At 31.4% G+C, this 20,604-nt stretch overlaps 1 protein-coding gene across 3 annotated transcripts in view; it reads right to left on the reverse strand.

Moving 5' to 3' along the window:
- LOC143225468 (zinc finger protein ZIC 1-like) overlaps positions 1–20,604 on the reverse strand; it is a 30,475-nt gene that overhangs the window by 5,906 nt on the left and 3,965 nt on the right. The gene's annotated exons all lie outside the window — the stretch shown is intronic.

Below are 20,604 nucleotides of genomic sequence, written 5' to 3' on the forward strand. Positions count from 1 at the left end.
TATAAGAATATCCAATCATTTGTTTTCTAAAGTTATCTGAACAGTAAGACTTAATACTATATATATAATTGAATATAAAGGCTAAATATGAAAAAACTGTCATTATCTGTAAGGAGTGTACAGACGAATTTCAGAAATTGACATATTTTTAGCATGTTTGAAATACAGAATAAAACATTCAATTATTTAACTACTTTCCATCTTCATTTAAAAAAGATCTAAAGTAGATGGTTACAAAAATGAACATAAAAAGCATGAATGTAAATAACTTTCACTTTTTAGGATCATTTTAAAAAAGCCCTCTCCCAGTGGCACATTTGTATGTTTGCGAATTTACAACGCTAAAAACCAGATTTCGATACTCGTGGTGGATAGAGCACAGATAGCCCATTGTGTAGTTTTTTGCTTAATTCATAATAACAACGTTTAGAAGAAAGTGTAACACACTCACATGATTCATAGTATGTTCAGTAATGATTTCGTCTACTATCAGAAACTTAGGCCTAGACCGAACCGTTTCTTGAAAGATTGTGTGGAGGCAGTTAAACAGAACAAAAAACCTGTATACTTGTGGAAACTAAGTTTACAGTCGCCCTGAGCTCTGGTCACTGTTTTAAATATTATATGTATACCATCACACCAATACATCAACAATTTAACCACAGAATCACCGCAGCCTCTTGAACACGTCTTTTACAACTATTTATGCACGAAGCTGTTTGTGAGTCTATGATTTTTTAGTTACAGCGTCCCTAACAATAAATGAATCACACATTTATGGGAGCGAAAATACTAAATATTAAAAGTAAATCATTAATTGCTGCTGGAGAGTGTGTGTGTGTCCTCTGTGTATTTTATCTGGAATATAAATAACTTCGCTCAGTTAATTTAGTAACTTCTTTACATTGGTTGCTGTATCGGGTAAGATGAGACAAGTATTCAGTATATTGCAATGTGTAGACTCTACCTGTAGTAAACAGTATAAAATCAGTTCGCTTATTTTAAAGGTTAAACTGAGCTCAGAAGACAAGACGACTGACACTGACAAAAATGTTTGAGTAACAGTATTTAACTGATGACACATTTCACACGTTCAGCTACGAAATGAAGCATAAACAAACAAGTTCAGTGTTATAAAACTTCATAATTCAGAAGAAACATATTATCCAGTATATAAAAACAAAATATTGAAGCAGAAACCGAATTAGTTGAACAACATATCGTACTAAGAAGCGTTAAATATTGTTATTAAGATATCCACTGATACAACATGAACAATTGTGCATCGAAATACTATAGGCTGGAGTGGAAGATGTTGAAATGTATTTCGAATGAGGTACCGTCTAAAATTCAACATATTTCCTTTCTTTTAAATATGCACTTACAGTCATGAGGAACTTGAATTTTGGAATAACTTAAAATTATTTATTCTGTGAATAATCATTTTTACTAAAATAAAAATCATAAGAGGATAAAATTTAAAGAACTAGCAAGTTTAAGGGATTTTCAGTCGTAATTATAAAATATGGTTTTCCAGGAAACCAAACACAGCATACAATAGAAGTAGGTTAGATCAACTTGTTTTAAATACTAAAAATGTTCCGTTATAACATGAGCGTTTAATGTTGTATAAAGACTTGTAATTAATATTCAGGGATATAGTCTTGGTTTTCATAAGTTTGTAGTTCACATTGTTTATTGTTTATTGTAAACAAAACTTTTAGCTAACATAAAAATAAAGTTTGATAAACGTTCCTTGTGACATTGATAGCTAGAATAAAAATACCAATAATAAAAACTACCACATTTATAACCTTAAATTCAGGGAAGATATTTTAAATACACATATTTTTAAACTTTTATTTTCTAAAACTTTTTGGTAAATATGTACTAAGTTTCTGTGGCATTAAAAAAAGAAAAAGATTCATATCTCTGTGTGAGAATTAAACATATAATATGTAATTAAAGATTGATGGGTTTTTTTTTCTCAATCTTTTATTGCCATTTTTGGCATTTTGTGCCACTAGTTTCAAGTTTCAGATAATTAAATAATAAAACGTCTTTTTGTCTTATATTATGTATCTAAAAATAAACCTGACACTAGAAGAGTCATAGATGAATAACTGTGGCAATGACATAGTTAAAGGAATTACTATCTAACACGTTAGCTTGTCTAAACGAACATAACGAATGCCAAAATCAATATGAAAATTCCCTCATCTTGCAATTGTATGTAGGGTTTCAAGAAAAACTATTACTCAATTTTTGTTTAATCAATATATTTTTGTGATACATGATTCTACATTAATCAAGACTCTGAGGTTCACGTTCAGATAGGTTTGAAAACAGGAAAAATAAACTAATGATTTTTCGATATTTACTTTTTTTTTATCTTCCATGACAATTCCCCTAAACTTCCTGCAATTATCAGATTCTAATTAGCCACCGATGAAGGATGTGTCAACAGGTCATTGTTATGACAGCAGGCTAACGTAAATACAGTTTTGCATTTATTAAGTATCTTAAGTGTGTGTATTCTTATAGCAAAGACACATCGGGCTATCTGCTAAGCCCACCGAGGGGAATTGAACCCCTAAATTTAGAGTTGTAAACCCGTAGATTTACCGCTGTACCAGCGGGTGCACAAGTATCTTAAGAACAAGGTAACAACCAAACGAGGTTCTTTGATAATATAACCAAATTTTGGTGTGTATTGGTTCTTCATATTTTCCTGTAGTCTCTGATATTTGTATTTCCTGACCCAGAAATAAATAAGACAAATACAAAGGTAATAAGCCCCATCATAAAGTACAGTTAGTTTTCTATATCCATGTACAGCTCTTTTAATGCTCCCCAGAGGTATATGTAGTAAATGACCTGTTTGATGGTATCTGTAAACAAAATCAAGGGTCGAAGAATTCTCGAAGAAAGCTTTTCAACAACAACCAACCTTGGCACTTCTTTTATTCCCCCTGGTCCTTTTCTACCGACATCATCTGCTGCACGAGAGTCGGTACACATAGTGAAGTGTGCGTGACATATAATATTAGAAAACAGAAAATATTTCGATACTGTACAAAAATAATTAGCAATGTACATGACATCAAAGCTGTGATCAATTGATAAATATAGATATGTTTCATTTTCGCAAGCAAGTTACAAATCAGAATCTTTGGACGTCAACTGATTCCTTTTAAGCGTGACTGAAGACGATGGTGTTTTTTTAAGTTTTGTAATTTTGTATTAAATGTTTTTTATGAGTCATAGGGGTCTATATATAAAAAATGAGTTGCCAAACATTACAACATTACTTATAATCTGTTTTCTGGCTTCATGCAAACGTAAAGAACTCTTGCGAAAGTACACGCAAGTGGCATGAAACATAGGAGTGGCTCCTGCAGGCGCAAATCACCCATGATTGAAAACACGATAGTTAAGGTTCAGCGTAAAACAACCGCGTGCTAAAACACTTGCTTTATAAACCTCAACAAGCGATACGAAATGGCAAGCGTACTTACCAAGCGACTGTTATCTACAAGTGTCCTCTAGCGTCAGAAGCGGCATAAATAACACGGTCAAAGTTTTTTAACTATTATACGCACTGATGGCTTTATCTTTTCTGTAAAAAAAAACTTCTTTCTATCACTGAATATGAAACGCATCAAATATTTATTGAAATAGCTGTTACATGAATAAGACTATGATAACATGTAAAAAGTATATCTGACACCCATGTCATTCACCGAGAAGTATATATTCCATGCACATATTTCAGGCCTTTGTCTCGTTATACTGCTCATGCGCTGTGAAATTGGCATAAACATAATTTCTTAATTGTTTAATAGGATGACATCAGTATTCTTTCCAAGGTCAATGTTATTTTGAAATTACAAATTAATCCTGGTGTAGAAGAAAATCAAAGAACATATTAAAAATAGTTTCGGAATAAGGGCATTGGATTTAAGGAAACTTGCCAAAATAGGAGGATATTTTTCAGGGCAACGAACCACTTTACATAAGAACTGTTGAACTGTTTAACATTTTTCGAAAGGCGAGTAGCTAAAGAGGAATTCTGGGATTAAACAATTAAATTGGAACGCTTTTTAGTTCTCACGTATACAAAAGTTATAATTTCCTAAGCTACTCACAATTCACGTAAATTAAAGTTCTCACTAAAGTGTTGCATTCAATGAACAGAATCAATTTTGGTTTTGCAGACTTAGTGACAAATACAGTCAAAGTTATTAGAAGTTGTTAGTTCTAATCACTTTTTCAAGTTTCAGTGCTACCATATACATTATTTATTATATCCAGTGTGGCACTATAGGAAACATGAGGTATGCACAGTCAGTGTAGAAATTTGGGTTGTTTAACCTCATTGCAAATGAACGTATTTTAAATAATTGTTTCAGGGACAAAAGTTCATCAAAGACACAACGCTAATTATAAGTTTCATTCGGGAAAGTTTGGGCATGATACTGGATGTTTACAATACTGTCGGTGTGCTCTTTATCAGCATATCAAACCCTTTCCTATATGAAACTACTACAAGCATTATCTGTTAGGGACAGTGATAATTCATTCTCGCAATAGGCCACACAATGAAATGCATTTTATTTGAATGATCATCCGGAACAAGAAGGAAGGAAAGAAATAAAGCACTGCTAGTTTGTGAGGAAAGCCAGTAAGATATAGAGTACATATCTTTAATTTAAAGGCCAAGGCTTTTTTGCCTGAATAAAGCTAATAATATTCAGTATGTTTTCGGTGATATTCAATTCTTCCAAATAGAAAGTTTTTCAGATGTAATCATTTTATGTTGAGAGGAGGATTTTTTTTTTTACATTACTCTGCAGGTGTGTGTTTGTGTGTTTTTTTATAGCAAAGCCACATCGGGCTATCTGCTGAGTCAACCAATGGTTATCGAACCCCTGCACTACTCTGTAAATATATATAAACGATTTTGTTCCCATCCTTTCACCCGTGTGTTTCTATCTCTTTTATTGCTGATCAGAAACCTACAAAATGATAGCTGTGCTGTGTTCATTTGGGTCTTGAAACCTGGTTTTTAGAATGATAAACCCTCAGACTTATAATTACTGCTATTTCCAGACTGCTCTAAATATTATTGAATACAATAAATACAAGTACACAACATGATGGCATAATTACAAATGAAAGAGTAGATATTCCTGTAGCTAACTAGCCTTAGTTAATTTTACTGTCGTGTTTTTGCTCATTTTTTGTCTTAACAAAATATGAGCGTATTAAACTACAATATACAAAAATATGTAAAAATATGTTCTTCACTTACTCGAGCAGAACTCTGAATGTTTAGTTGAAAGTTCTAAGTATAGTTTGGTGTAGACATACTAAGTTTATTCCCCAGTTGTAAAGTGTTGTAAAACGTTGCTTTTGGAATTATGTGAACAAATGATTTAAAAGATGGGTTTATATCCTAATATAATCTAGTGTTGAACTGTTTTAAATTGTAAATACATGTAACCATATCTAAGTAAATGTTATAGATGTAGTTCAATCACATCTCAAATGTGTTGTCTTTCACAGTTTAAAACAAATGGTTATCTCCCTGAAATAGAATTATAAAAAATAACTGTTTCTAATTCAGGTAGCTATGTATTTTTTGAAGCCAATCTTTTCAAGATTTTCAAGTATGACATAGAAAACATGTTTAAATATCAATCCATTATTATTCTTTGTTAAAAAAAAAACCCACAATAAAAGCAGAAAATCTATTTCCAAGAAAAAATATAATAAAACACCATACCCGTGTCTTTAAACGTACTGTATCAACATACAAGTGTTTTCACACATGCTGTCTGACATGACATCAACAGACGTATTTTTAAGTTTCCCATCTAGTAGACTTGTGTTTTAAAGGCATGATATTAATTCACACATGATTCTGAGCTCAATGTACTAGTTAACTCGTGTTTTTAAACTATTTTTGATAGATATTTGTGCCTCTAAAAATATTATGTCACCAAATTCACATTTTTATGACTGATATGCCAGAGTAACGTAAATGATGCGTATCATCTCAGCCACTTTTGTTGTATGCCACTGTCAATGATGACGTTTACTTTACTTCAGAAAGGCGCAGATTGACCTTGTGTTAAAGCTCTGGACTCGGAGCTAGCGAAAGGATTTCGAATACGTACAATACCACCAAATACCCCACCCCCTTCACATACAGAAACTTTAAGTGTGGCGCGTTATAAGAGTAACTTCAATCCTTTAGAGTGGATGGTAGATGGTAAGGTGCTGCTGACTGGCTGCTTCCCTCTCGACAGTAGTATAAATATAGGGTTAGCGTCAGATAGCTCTAGAGCTTACTAGATCGACTCAGTCACTGTATACAGCCATTATTGAAACATACTTATATCAGTAATTTATGGAATAACAAGTTTTATAACGTAGACGAACGCCATAACTGGAGGAGCATCGTATGTTTCCGTAATCTGTGTGTGATCACAATTGCGGAGTATGATACTTAACAATAATGTGTGTGAGAAATTACAAGATAGTAAAATGGGTGATAATTCTTATCACTTCTTCCTCTGATGGATCAAAATGGTCTGAAGAAGAACGTCAGTTTTCACAGTCTGCAATAAACAAGTGTTGAAAATAAATTATCAGACAATACAATCTGCCGTTGATCGACTTCTCTTTGATGTATGTGGTGTAACTGGCATGTTAACGTATATGTTTTTTACTGAATTTTTAACAGTGAATAATGCCAATACATTAGATATTTCATGTCTTATAATTTCATTATTCTGTAGTTATGCCTAAAGCCCAGCTGGTAATGGATAGAATATTTTACATTTCCGTCAATAGATTGTCACTGAGTTACATTGTTGATTTCACGTAGTCTTAGAACAAAACTGTGAGCGAAGAAACGAGTAAGAAATAGCTTTGAAATATTAGCCATTTACGTATTAATTTAATTAAGTAAAACATGTTTTTCCAAAATCTCTATCTAAGACAGTTTCCACTGCAGCACATTTCATTTTGTGTTAAGTTTCTAGTCTGAATAATGTATTGATTATATTAGTTTATAGTTACATATTTATTTCAAGGGGTAACATGCATAAGTGAACGCTCAGATATTTCAAAAAGTTTTCTTTACGTTATTGTATTAGTTATCACTTCTACTAGCAATTGTGATCTTAGTGAAGATGATGCTGTCGCAGTATTTCAACGCATACGTCAGACGTGTACACTTTAAACAAAAAAAATTCTTTTTACAGTTTTACGGGTGCGGAGTATTGATACACGAGCCATCTCTTCTTTTATTTTTTGTTAGAACAGAACTATATAATACCGAATTTTTATAAACGGTATAAATCTGACTTTTTGTATTTGATGAAAGAAAATCAAACGCCTTAACCATCTGGCCATGCCGGACCTCAAAGATGTAGGAGCTAATCCATTAGGTCTAAACCTGCGAAGGTTAGCAATTTCAGCCTTCCTAACCTTTACGCATGTGTTGCCACTTTCTGACAAAAGTCTTACCTTTCTACAACTGATAACAGAACTTTTACTTGTAATATGTTAATAAATATGTTTGATGGGTAATTTCAACGCAAATGTTCCTGCTACCTACTGTTAACAGAAAATTTGTTCGTTGAATAAACTATTATCAGGGGCTTCAGATTATATATTTAAAGTTAGGTGTAATTTTCTTTACGATCCTTATAAGTTTGAGAAACAAAACACGTGCTTCAACAAAGGATATAATGGTTGTAATTGTGCAGCAGTAAATTGTCTATATCCAGTTGTATACATAGCTATATGTAACCTGTAGAGCTACCTGAAATAATAATAGGGTAAAAGGAAAATCACATTCTGAGGTGGGTTTTTATGCCTCAATCTGGGAAGAGGGTTGTGCAGCTTTATTGAGTGAGACCTTTTTGTTATGTAGAGATGTTATCCGCCTGTCCTAACACATTTGTTTCAACGAGCATTAAGATGGACAATAGTCAAAACTATGACCTTCGAAACTTTCGTACAATGCAAAATACACATTCTACATACGAGTTTTGAGTGATGTATTTTCCAAAATAACTGTGCAGAAATAAAATGTGTTTACGATGTTTGATAATTCGATGTATGGTTTATGGACATTTTCCACACTCGCCATCAGTAATGATGAGTTTTAGCTGATGTCTTCCTTCCCTTAATTTACTACCAAATTCTAACAAGTGCACGTACTTCTGACCTGAACATAGTATTAGTTTAAAACTCAAAATGCCAAGAGTAACAGGTTTAGCAATGCAGAAATACCCCCGTGTATCACTCCCCATGGGCAGATTATCAACAAGGCGACTAATACGATTAAATCAACGCAAACCTTCCTGCTATTATAAGATATTGTGTACTGTTGAACCCGGAAAGCGAGATTTTCAAAACGACAATCCATTCTATCTACTTGTCTGACTGTTTATCTATCTATCTGTCTTGGATAATTCTGATTACTTATTTTGTATGTGTATCGTTCATGAAATTTCCAACTTTAACATACATTCCTCACTATATTTCATAAATACTCACCAAAACAGGAGAAACAATGTTGTAAAAAATCGTGATCATGCCACAAACTTTCGTGTTTCTTTAGAGTTCTTATCTATTATAATAATGAAAAATAATCTGTGTGCTTAACTAAAATTGTGACATATATTACACGCACATGCGCTCTGTCAAAAGTTGATGTTCTGACAGTTAGGATAAGAACTGATCTTCACTTGGTAATTTAATATAACTTTTAGAAAAATTAGCCAATTGTGATGTATTTATTATCTGATCAAAATCTAAAGAATTTGTTCATTACAAAATATCTAGATATCGTTTTAGACGTGGCATAAATTTTTATTAAAATCTTACCGTGGTTAGTTTTATGAAATAAAACTTTACTATTTTAGGATTTACTTCTATAAATGGAAAATTTAATTTTGTAAAATTGTATCTTATTTGATTTTACTACAGCGAAAATATTGTAGCCTATGTTAATTTCAACTGAGTGTATGAGTTAACTTTACTATCACAACACTATTTTAGCTAATCTTAATACCAGAGCATTATCTTAGTTATAGCATTATCTTGACTAATATTAACGCTTCATTATTAAGCTTGTCTAAATAGTAAGACGCACATACTCGTGTGTTTTCATAATCTGTTTATAATGCTACTTTTTTTTTTTATAAGGAAGCATGTGACCCACTCATATTTACATAACGTTGTTGATTAAACCTTTTTTCAAGGATTCCTCATCTTATATGAAAGAAGAATGAGACAAATAGATACAAGACATCACACATAAAACGCATTACTTCCATGTCCATTGAACATTTCTTACGACAAAAAACAAAGTAGTGCGTTCTGTATTTAGCCTTTCTTACTGAACTAGCAGAGGTACGAAACGTACATATGTCAGTGTACGCACGACCTTGCGTTGCTGCAGTAAGTACGTGTAGGTCAGTAATTGCAACGTTATCTTTCTGCACTGCACAGCTTGTAATTTTTAAACATTAATATATGGTAACCAATGCGCATTTTATTTTACTCTCGCTTTGTCAGTCTATCTGTCAAACGATATCGTTAATGTTTGTAGAGAATACATCAAAACAAAACAAGAATAAAAAACTAAACAATCACTTGAGAACGGGCAACATTTTCTTGCATATTACATAAACAAAATAAATGTACAACACAAATTCCTATATTTATATACGTTACATTTATCAAGCTATATAACAATAACATTTCTTAATGCAGTTGAAATACAAACAGTATCCTTGACATAAAATTTAATACTGTACACGTGTGTGTATATAACAAATTATGCATGTATAATTTGAAAAATCATTTTCAAACTCTTCAAATACGAACAAATGGTTCAATTTTGTCGCCATATTGTTTGATTTGTTTATTTTAATAAATAATTTTATAAAGAATATTATATTTTGATAATACAATTTATTTCCAAAGTAAGGTATGTAGATTAAGACCCCTTGCTTTGGCACTTTGTGTGTGTGTGTATTCAAGTAATATAACTCTTTGTATATATGTTTTACACCTGATACATAACAGTTCGTAACTATCCACACCTCTACGTAGCTTATCCAAATCGTAACCTAAGTATAAGTTTGTAGCAAATATTAAAACAATTATATCAAACAAAATACCATTCATAAAGACAGACATGTGTATGTGCAAATTTGAAACAATACTTGAAACCGAACATTCACCATTAAATAAAAATTACAGACTATTTTTCTGTAGTGTGCAATAAACATGATGAATGATTTTGAAAGAAGTTTCTTTTTGTCTTCAAGCAAATGACATATGTTTCAAAACACCGTGTGCATTTTTTGCTCCTCTTTGTGTCTGTGAGTTAATATCGTTTAAATATATTTGTCAAAGATGGAATAAACTAACGTATCTTTTTATTTGAGGCATTAAGACCTATTTACATAAACTGAAGGATACAAGAAAATCACAGTTGAAATATAAAGCACCCAAATTGTATGAACCATTGTCTATAACCTGTACCAGGGTTTATGTATAGTAATTTACCTTAGGTTGTATAATTTCATTGTTTTGAAAATAATTAGAATATGAATAACACAATTAATTTGTAATATACCTAATTTACTGATATGTATCTGAGTTCTCTGTGAATGGAACCTCTTTCCTGCGGGTATTATAATAGGGAGACCAGGGAGGTGAAGCCTGGACCACATCTCCAACACAAGAAAGCCAGTTCTCTCTTCAGCTCCCCATGGAAAATAGCCACAAAGATCAGTTACCAAAAACAGTATCAGAATTAGTATGCAAATTGTATTTCATTAATCTGGATAAAAAGCAATATTATTATACAATTTTTGCTATCAACTTCAAGTCAATGGGGTCAACAGAAGCAAAATGGTGGACGTTGTTGTGTACAAAACAGATGTTTGTACATAGAAGTAAGTCATTACAAAAATATTTTAGTATGTTTCACCACTCTAAGAGAAACATATGTAGATTATGACTCTACTGAAATAACTTCACTTTTTATTTTGAAAAAAGGAAATCTAGTGTGGGAAGAAGTAAAAAAAATGGCGGAATTTCCTCACTATTTATGATAAATCTGCAGTTTTGAGTGCTTAAACTAATTTTTCATAACACGCCTTTTTATAATACTTCATGAAATATGAAAATATCTGAGAAAACCAGTTAAGAAGAATTGAAATATGTAGATAAAAGTCAAGAAGATTACGTAAGTAAAAGGGAGTAAAGCTATATAATTCTGTGCAAATAATAGAAAATGTTAATTAGTACTATCTAATATCTAACTTTGTGTATATGCTCTGCCTACCACAGGCAGTACCTGTGATAGTACATTTATACCAATTTTAAAGGTAAGAGTCCGCAGACATAGCGTTGTGCCACTACAGGGCTTCCATAATGTACGAAATGAATATAATATCATCCAAGGTGAATTTAAAGGTGTTTCTAAGTTAGTTGGAATTAACGCTGTGAAAGCTAATTTATTTCCATGAAAATTATTTAGGGTTAAAGTGGTGAAACTTGTTAAAGTGACTTTGTATAATAATATTATTTACTTATGCAAAACTTTTGTTTGTAAACAAAAACATCCTATTTACCAAAAACTAGTACGAAAAAATCCCCTTTAGCACTAGAAACAAGAATATGTTTATAGGTGTTGGTGTATTTGCAATATTGCAATCCAACAAAAAAAAAAAGAGTATGTGACATACCATTTATCTTTTTATAGGTGTTGCCAGTCATTTAATAGACAGTGACAATGATTATCAATTGTATTTTCAAACAGAGTGGATAAAAATGTCATCGCCGGACGTCGACCGAATTTTTCAGAACACCTAAGTATGCCTTTTGTGTAATTTTTGCTATCTCTTTATGCAATATGAAAGAGTCATGTTAAGTTAAAATTTAATTGTATACCCATCCCCTAATATATTCATTATCACGTTTATATAATATGTCTTAACTGTTAGGTAATGGACGAACTTAGACTGGGATGATCTTTAGTGCAATATTGTATTTATATTACACATTTAAGATAACATAATTATAAACATATCATTAGAGATTCTTAAATGTTAGAAACAAGCATGTAGAATAATGTTTCTAAAATAATTAATTCCTGCAGTCCATATTTATGTACAAAATGAAATAATGGTTTACAACAGTACTACAATCTAGGTGAAAACTGTCGCCAGGAATACGAACCATGTAGGTACCACACAAATGTGTTGAGATAAATTCAAAAATGAGATTTTAGGCCACTTTGAAAGAAAAATGAGACGTAAATCACAGGTGAAACATCACATTTATTAATCATTATATTTAATACAATAGAAACTCAGTGGAAGTGCTTGAGTTCAGCAAACAGTTAATGTTTGTGTGTTTCCCATTTGTTTTAATAACTGCAGACAGTCTTTTTGGAGGATTTTACTCCAAATGTCTCTAATACACTTCTGTACTCCAAACGTCTCCAATACATTTCTATAAAGTTTATTTGGAAATAGGTTTTGATTGATCAAGTTTTTGATCGAGATCAGTGACAGTCTTTCTTTTGTCCCTAAGGCTGCATAAACAAAGATACTTAACATCAGTATCATTAAGTTTAGGTATTCTACCTTTTTCTTCTCTATTTTCAAATTTACTCGTTCAGGTCTCACGATCTAGAGTGTACTTGATAGTGTTTGGGTAGCAGTTAAAACCTGCAACAATTTGTTGGAGAGTCCAACCAGTATTACGTGAAGTTTTTATATGAGTACTCTGATCTGCTGACAATTCTCTGTTTTTTTCAGCCATGGCATGACAAAAAATTTAATATGTAGTGTTTAACATTGTTTTTAACAAGGTTTGTTTGTGTACTGATATTAAATTTATTTCTTCTAACATATACTGGTACTATACGCTATCTCCTTCCTAGCTTCTTTCTATATAGTTAAGACGCTGCATGGGGCACCATCACAGTTATCTTAGACTCTAAATTTGATAAGTATGCTCATTTAAGCAGAACACTTACGACATGCCCTTGGTGCAAGTATAATGTAATTCTAAAGAATAAGTATTTTCACCTTTGCTCATTTAGTTGTCAACAGGTATCAGTGAAGCATTACTATTGTGTTGAAATTTACATTCTTTTATGGCATGGAAAAATTAGTACCATAAATAAAAATAATTATAAAATATTTTCTTGTCCTAACACATTTGCACAGTATTGTATATATATTTAGTGAACTTTTTGAAATTTTCATTTTTTATGTTTCAATGTGTAAAAGTTTAATGAGAGTTCTTGAAACTTTTCGAAATTAACTTTGTAATTTTTAGAAACTTCATTTTGCTTATTTTTATTTATTTGTAAAAGTTCTCATATCAGGATGGTGGTCTCTCTGTCGATTTATTAACTATTGTAAAAATAACTTACTCTTGGTCTTTAAGACTGAAACACTACAGATGTTCTGAAAAAACTAAAGCGCCTTCAGTCAGACCATGATCAACGTTACTATAATAATCGAAACTGTCAGATTAAAATATTCGTTTCATCCCTGGTTGTTCACATTCGAACAACTGCATCTCACCGCACAGACTGTAACAGTTGTTATATTCAACATGCCACTAATAGTTACAGGGACATTCTTAAAACGGAGCATGAGTCAGGTGGAAAACGCAAATAGTGAACGATTCGATATACAAAGTATTTTCTCCTCTCGAAATAAAGCACGTAAAGTGTATTTTTTACGTTTTTACGATTAGAACTTTATACTTTCTTTCTAACTTCATAACTTAACCAAAACTTTATAATATCTTTTTAATTTCTCGTTTTCAAAAAATCTGTTTTGCTTACTTTGATGAATTTTTGTTAAAGGGAATTAATTACCAATGAAAAATACTGACATACGCTTACATAATAATGTATACTATTAAGTATAAATACGCTAAGCTGCAGTCATACTTGAATTTAATATATTATTAAAAATAGGGTAAGATAATTAAACATGCTGTTGTAAACCGTGTTTAATCTTTAGACGTTTCAATTAACAAATATTTAAAATGGAATTACATGAAATTAAAGTTATGTTAGTTAAAATGTAATAAATCACCTAAATTAAGAATTAAGTGCATTAACTAAAGACTTTCAAAATGAATGTCTACAGAATATATATGATTATACATGTCTTAACTACTGTTTTATGCTTCGTTGAACGACTTAAAACGTATCACATAAGCGTACATATTTATCATGAAAATATCTTTATGCTAAAGTGCACAACTGATTAGTTTTATGTTCATTTCTAAACGTGAGTTTAGTATAGCGGTTACTATTTTTATATTGGCTAGCACTAAATAACTTAATAAGCTTAAAACATAATCTAAACACCATAACTCTTTGTGTTTGTTTTCTTATAGCAAAGCCACACCTGGCTATCTACTGTGTCTACTGCTGGTGATCGAACTCCTGATTTCAACGTTATAAATGCGAGAACTTACCCCTGTCCCACTGGGGGACCGCCCTAGAAGCTTCTTTTAGTAGCTAGAAAGAAACAACAACAACAACAAAAAAACATTGAAGCGACTAGTACAGGGATCTACACTCGAATAATAAAACATTATAACTTTTTCCACCTACTTGAATAAATCCAGTGAATAAGAACAGTGAGCGTCTTTACGCAGTGTAATTAATGGCATTTCTTTTCCTCAGTGTTCCGCTTCTTACGCATTGTTACATCTTATTATTAAAAAAAGTTAATTCTGCTTAATTTTACTCGTTTGAATCTAATATGCCAATCCTACAGTACACTGCAGAATTATAAAGTTTCTGTAATCAAAAACGTATAAATTCCGTATCTTTTTCAAGGTTTTGCAAAATTAAACAAAAGTGTGCTGTTAACTCTGTGCTTACCCAAAATGTCACCCAACACCTCTGTCTTACTCAAGGATTAAAGTAAGCCCCATTTAGGAATGTATCGTTAATGACCCTTCATACAACAAATATGTTTTACCGACCATGCATCTTTAATGAAACATTCGAAGCAGTTTTAAATAAGTCAATGTAGATTTTGAGCTTGCGCTTTTCTAAATTGTTTTACAAATTGCTACTTTACTTAATAAGAAACAGTGTTTATATTGAAATAAATGCGTCATCTTTAAAATTAGAGAAATAGTAACATAACATGGAGAAAACGAAAGTGGTATAATAACCTGTACTCCTTTGACGAAAATAATAATATAATTATACTGCATAGAATATACACTATTAATAGATACCATAGATAGAAATTGAGTATGAGTTTTAACCATGATCTTTTGTTGATCCCGGACATCAGTTTTCACTAAATTATTCTATGTAACGCTCTCATCTAACTCCAACTGGACTATTGTACGTTTTAATATTCATATATAAAGTATAAATATATGTTTTATACCCTTCATATTTCTCACAATTTGTATATAATTAACCCACAAACAAAAGGCTAGAATAAATTTAAGCTGTAAATATTAGACTCAATAGCCTTATATGTTAATGTTCATAAAATTGCAATTTGAAACCAAGCAGAAAACCAGCTAAAGTACCATTGTAGTTGTTAGATGAAACTGTTATGTGACGCGCGAAATAAACCGTCCGCACTCGTTAGATGCTGTTTGCTGCCTCCAACCGTCAGTGCATGTGTCGCTCTGTAACGATGCAGTCGAAGAACACGTTTATTGCGCGATACAAGTTTAGTAAGTGGTATTGTTGTGTAACAAATTCCCAAAATCCACGGCATTTGTTCCCCAAGGACGTTTTTAATACTACGAAAACCTCAAATAAATTAGACCTAACTATGTTAACCTCACCATTCCTCTATGTAACAGTTCTACTGTCATACTAAAAACCAAGTGCATAAAATAAAAATAACTCACTCTCTATTACTTTTTTATATTGATTGCATTATAAAATGAAACGTAATTAAGGATCTTAAAGGAGATAATTAAATAAACTAATAAAATATTGCATAACAGTAAGTTAGAAACTGAAAAAATGTATTTATTAGAACTAGATTCCCTAACTATCGAAATGCAAGAGCAGTGAAATAAACAACAAAACACTTACTTTGGTTGTTGAATATTTATCAAACAGACATTATTCTGGGCCCTTTATCGATTTACTACTACGTTTAGAAAATTTTCGTTTTTTCGAAACCTAAACAGTTGTGCATTTCACTGAAAGATTTTACTGTATCAAATCTCAAAATTTGCATGAGTAATAATCATGCTGTTCATATTATGAAGTTCGAATAAAAAATTTTCGTGGGAACAATTATAACAAAATACAATATATCCTTTTTGCATTATTTAAGATTTGGCCAAATATAGATGAAACAATTTTGTAACCTACGGAATGGTTAAAAATATGCATAAAATATAAATAACACAACCTCTCACTTTTGCAGGCATTGTAGACGTAGACAGTATACTATTTTACTCCTGGATTTACTGCACACATGTAAAATATAATAAAATCTTGTAGTTTTCCACGACTTACTGCAAATGCAGAAAATATATTTTTTAGTCCTCCATGATTTACATGAATATAGGCAAGCAAAAATTACTCCAACATTTGCTGAGGAAATAAATAGAGACAACCCTTTAACCCTCTAAGACATACTGTTGGCACATAAAATACATCTCTTTAGCACTCTTGAACTTTCTTTGAACATAGATACTGACAAACTTCCAGGACTTACTAAGAAAATAGGCCTTTAATGTTTCAGCCTTTAAAATCTTTTTTGGATATAAACACTGACAAATTTTCAGTCCTCTCTGACTTATTGTAGACGTAATCACTGACAACGTTTCAGCTCTTCAAGGCCCATTGTAAACATAGACAATGTAAACCCCTTTAGATCTACAGAACTAGCTGGTCTTAGATGTAATAGTGCTCAGTTCACCAGACTACTCCTTCGGAACTCTTACGTATACACAATACATTTTACAATATAACCATCAATCTTCTTTATAGCATGTCAATGAAACACCACATTCTACAGTTCAAATACAGATGAGTATCTAGATAAATAAGCTTCCATCAGCGAAAAGCAACCCTAGGATTATCACCCACCGCTACTCACGGGATAAAGAACAGTGGGATTGTCCGTGACATTATAAAGCCCGCATGACTGAACTCGCATGGGGATTCCAACTCGCGAGCTGCAAATTGCGAGTTGAGCGCCTTGGCTCTGCTCTAAGGAAGAATAAACAAAATTGCGCGACAATCACGAATCATCTATGCAATGCTAAGTTAATTAAAGAAAACAGCGAGCTGTATTGTGTAACAACCGTAAAAATGCGAAACTGATGGAAAACGGCGTTAAAACTGTTGAGTAAATTAATTTATTAATTGACAGTTTAGACATCAAAGAAAATATATTCTAAATAAGATGTGCTGAATTTCGTCTTTCTCAAAATGTTAATCGGTCAATTCTTTTCTTTTAGTGCTGAGCCTTCAGGTAAAAGATTAGCACAAATATCGCTAAACCGAAATTATTGAATCACGTGAAAGCTATTGTACTTTACCTGACATAAAAGGATAACTCTGAGCAAATTAAAATCATCTTAAGAAAATTATCAATCCTTTAAACACAGCATTTAGGATACAGTTTAATAGATTAGCAACGATCACCAAGACAACGTCTTTGCAAATATGTGAGCGTTCGTGGTACTTTTTTTTTCAGTTACTCGATCGAAACTATGAAAACAACAAATGTGGTATGAAAGGAAGTTATCAACTGTAAATAATTATTTTAGCGTATAATATTTGGTTTTTAAACAAAAAAAACACAAGTGTAAAGTACATTCAAGACGTTAGGGTTTATTTCTATTTGTGAAATGCTCGAGATATGGGAAATAAATATTGTATTACAATAGCTTTGTAATGTGAAGGTTCTTTATATATGTGTAAAGATTCCTTATATGTTTATATATATATATATATGTGTGTGTGTATTTATCCATGTATATATCTTTAAGTTTTGGTACAACTGAAGGAAATTAAATAAATGGCACATGTCATCCAGAAAAAGCAAACATATGACTGATTATCTATGCATTATCGTTTACAGCATACATTTCTCTATGGTTAAATATATAACATAATAAGAATAGATGAAAAATATTTCCCTGAGAAGTGAAGGGGAGAGAAATCGATTGTTGAAACATAAAAAAGTAATCTCTATATAAAACCCATCTTAACTAAAATTGGTCTTTAGTTTTTAAAAACCAAAAGAAAAATATTGTGACTATTATAACATATATATATTTTGTAATAAATTTATATCCTTAGAATTAATTTCTGTCAGAAGAAATCACCTTTTAAAACAGTTTACGTGGCTACACTCAATCTATAGAGTAGAGCACGTGGGAACCACCTTGTTCCTTTAAAAAATATTTATTACTATTTCATTTAGATCACTGAATGCCAAATGATTTTCGTATGTGGTGTTGCTTATTTTGGGATTAATAACAATATGAAAATTTATTAGGTTTCCACTAGAAATTACTATATTGTTATTGCAAAGTTTTGGTCTCATAAAACCAACTATATAAAATATTACAATAATGAAAGCCTGTGATTTGAAGTTTGATCAAGAAATATGAAATCAGTGTTTGAAATTATAAAAATAATGTTTACTTTATGTATACGACTGAGAATTTAAGATATGTGAAACTGAGATTTGCTCCGTTTTAAAAATATTCAATTCTAAGCTGTACTTGATTCCAGTCTTTAAATACCTTATAATCATAGGGTTACCAGAGATATATTGGTATTTTTCAGTCCACTCTCTAATACTAAACAGATAAAAGTAAAGGTCTACTGAGAGTCCAGTCCATTAAGGTACCATTAAGCTATAAAGAGCAAATGCTTGAATCAGAAGTTATTATTTGTACTTCAATATCTGGTGCTACACATACAAGCACACACACACATTTATGGTGCTACAAAAATCGCATAGGTTGACAATAACGCAAAACAAGCAACTTGATAACACAAGTACTTTCGGAAGGCAGATTGCTTCTAAGAATGAAAAAGATGCCTAAACCTGAAAGTTAGGGCTGTAATCTATGTACAGAATAGTAAGATTAATTAATATTTGGCCTTGGGACAGATCAATAGGCGTGTTGCATATAACGATGTTGTTAGTTAACATCATGCAATGTAGAAAATAATGCTGCTGTTGTAATAAGGAAACCAAAAGCTGAATTTGGTCATTTAAACTTCAGAGTGGTGGAAAATCTTTACAAGTCTGTAAGAAGCAGGAAGTCGACTTTTCGATTACATGACTTTCGATTACATTATAATAATACTCATTTTATGTACAATGCGATTGAAATTTTAGAAAATTAAATTGAAATCAACAAATATTTAATGCAAAAATTTTACACTCGACTTTAAATTGTATTCATTTGTGTATTTGAAGTTATTACATTGATAACTGTTTAAACGAAGGACTTGAGCTCCAAGCAACGTACCATACTTTACCCAGCTATGTTTAATCCATATTTTAGTTTGTAAAGTTCATTTAGATAGATTTTGGATTGCCACCCAGTGGTATAGTGGTAAGCCTTAAAACTTACAACGTGCTTTGCAGTGCGCAGATATCCATCCCATTGTGTATTTTTGTGCTTAACTTCAAACAACATATTTTTGGCTATTGTTTCATTACTCCCATTTGGGAGAGATCACTTACTAAGAATAATGGAATAACATTTCAAATATATTTTTAGTACTAACAAAGTCATAAGAAGTTTTCATTAATATAATAGTATAAACTGACAGGGGTATGAAAATGTGAAGGAATGTAACTAACATTACAATGATGTATAAATGCTAAGGAAATACAGAAAAGAACGTTAGTTGGTTTGATTGTTTTATTATAAATGAAATCTTATCAATGTTAAAAAAATCAGAATGTTAAAATAAAAATAAAGCACCAAACAATAGCTGCTTATTTCATCTGCAGAATTTGTGAACAATGAAATAAGGAAATACACTACATTATTGTTCTTGGGTAACGCTAGAAGGTTTTTGTTTCCATCATGACAGATTTGATTTTATTGTTATGAAAAGATATATTTTCTGCAGAACATAAGTAAAATGAGTTTTAATATAATAATAATTTGCTAAAACTATAAGAAAACCTCAAAACATATTTTTCAAAAGTTAAAGTAACACTTAAACTAAGCTCACAGTTAAAAACCTTATTACCCTTTTGTAATTAACAAAAAACATTTTCTTTCAAGTTAAACACAGAGAAAAACCAAAATAAGGAATATTTTAAGACCGTCCTGCTGTACCGTCATCCAATAGTATTATAATTCATAATGTTTGTATAAGCTTTTACTATAAAGAAGGCTAGTATCTTGGAGTATTAATAATAATTATAAAACCTTGGAATACACGCAAAATTAATTAAATCTGTGTTTCATTTTCTATTTTTTCTGTACGTTAACTTGACCTGTTGGAATGCGTGTGTTGAACCATGTCATGAAACAAAGTTTGCATGA

Source organism: Tachypleus tridentatus, chromosome 9 (genome assembly GCF_004210375.1).
Source record: "Tachypleus tridentatus isolate NWPU-2018 chromosome 9, ASM421037v1, whole genome shotgun sequence".
NCBI lineage: Eukaryota > Metazoa > Arthropoda > Merostomata > Xiphosura > Limulidae > Tachypleus > Tachypleus tridentatus.